This window comes from Sciurus carolinensis, chromosome 6, assembly GCF_902686445.1.
Source record: "Sciurus carolinensis chromosome 6, mSciCar1.2, whole genome shotgun sequence".
NCBI classification, from domain to species: Eukaryota; Metazoa; Chordata; class Mammalia; order Rodentia; family Sciuridae; genus Sciurus; species Sciurus carolinensis.
Window position 1 is genome coordinate 82,506,107 of NC_062218.1, and position 1,236 is coordinate 82,507,342.

At 37.5% G+C, this 1,236-nt stretch overlaps 1 pseudogene; it reads right to left on the reverse strand.

Moving 5' to 3' along the window:
- Positions 1 to 494: 494 nt before the first annotated feature.
- On the reverse strand, positions 495 to 902 carry LOC124986342 (2-iminobutanoate/2-iminopropanoate deaminase-like; annotated as a pseudogene).
- Positions 903 to 1,236: the final 334 nt, after the last annotated feature.

Below are 1,236 nucleotides of genomic sequence, written 5' to 3' on the forward strand. Positions count from 1 at the left end.
TATTTATTTTACTTGCATACAAGAAGAATCACATATCTAACAAAGGAACTAAATATTTCACAATGTTAAATTAATAGGACTTAATTTACTTGGGTTTATTCTTTACTATTTTTCAGGAACAATAACTCATCTTTCTTGTACTTCTTTTTTTTCAGTACTGGGATTTGAACCCAGGGCCTTATATATGCTAGATAAATACCCAACCCCTGAGCTACACCTCTAGTCCTCTTTCCTATATTTTTATTTATTTGAGTTACTATATTATGAGTGTCTCTTTTCCCACATTAAGCTATGTGAGTGTACCTAAGCGTAATTTATAGCATTAGTAACTGAATTCATTATCTAACATTCAACTCATGTCAAATTCCTCAAGATATGGTACTTCCACAATGGCTGCAGATATTCCAGTCATACATATACTTTCCAGCAGCAGTTGTAAAACTACAGATGTTAATTTAAAGACATGATGAGAACAACACTGTGCCCACTTATACTCATGCTGTCATGAGAACTTCTTGGACAGCTACTGCTTCGATTTCAACACAGTCTCCTTTGGGTAAAGCAAGCAACCTAGTAGGCACATCTAGCAGGAAAATTACTCTTGAAATACTGTTTGCAGATTTCATTGACAAATTGAGGTCATTCATGTGAGCCAGCAAAACGACTACTTTGACCACATTGGTGAAGTCAGAGTCTGCAGCTTTCAGAATTTCACCTACGCTTGTAAGAGCTTGTTTAGCTTCTGCTGCCACTCCTCCTGGGACACCCTGTCCACTCAAAGTGTCCAGGCTTTTCTGTCCTGAGATGTAAATGGTCCTGTTGACTAACATTGCTTGACTGTCGGAACCAATGAACCCTGGAGCTTTCAAAGTGTTAATCATAGTTTTGATCAGAGACAACATGGCTAGTTCTTTCTCACGCCCCTCTGGGAGAAGAAACCCCTACACCAGCCCCTCCTACTTCTAACTCAATAATTCTCAAAGTTTAACTATAGTCTTTATCAGTTCTATTGCCAATTAGAGTTCATTCCTCCAGTGTGTTCCACAGGGTATCTGTTACTAATTTTGAAATAATTTCTGTATGTGCGTGTGTGTGTATATAACCTAAGTGTCTTATCTTCAACTGGTGTGCCATGATACTGAAGGTGGAAGAAAGGGAAGTCATTCTTATCTAAGGCAATAGTCACAATAAATTCCTGAGCATATCCTTAATAAAATTGCAGAATTACTATTGAAC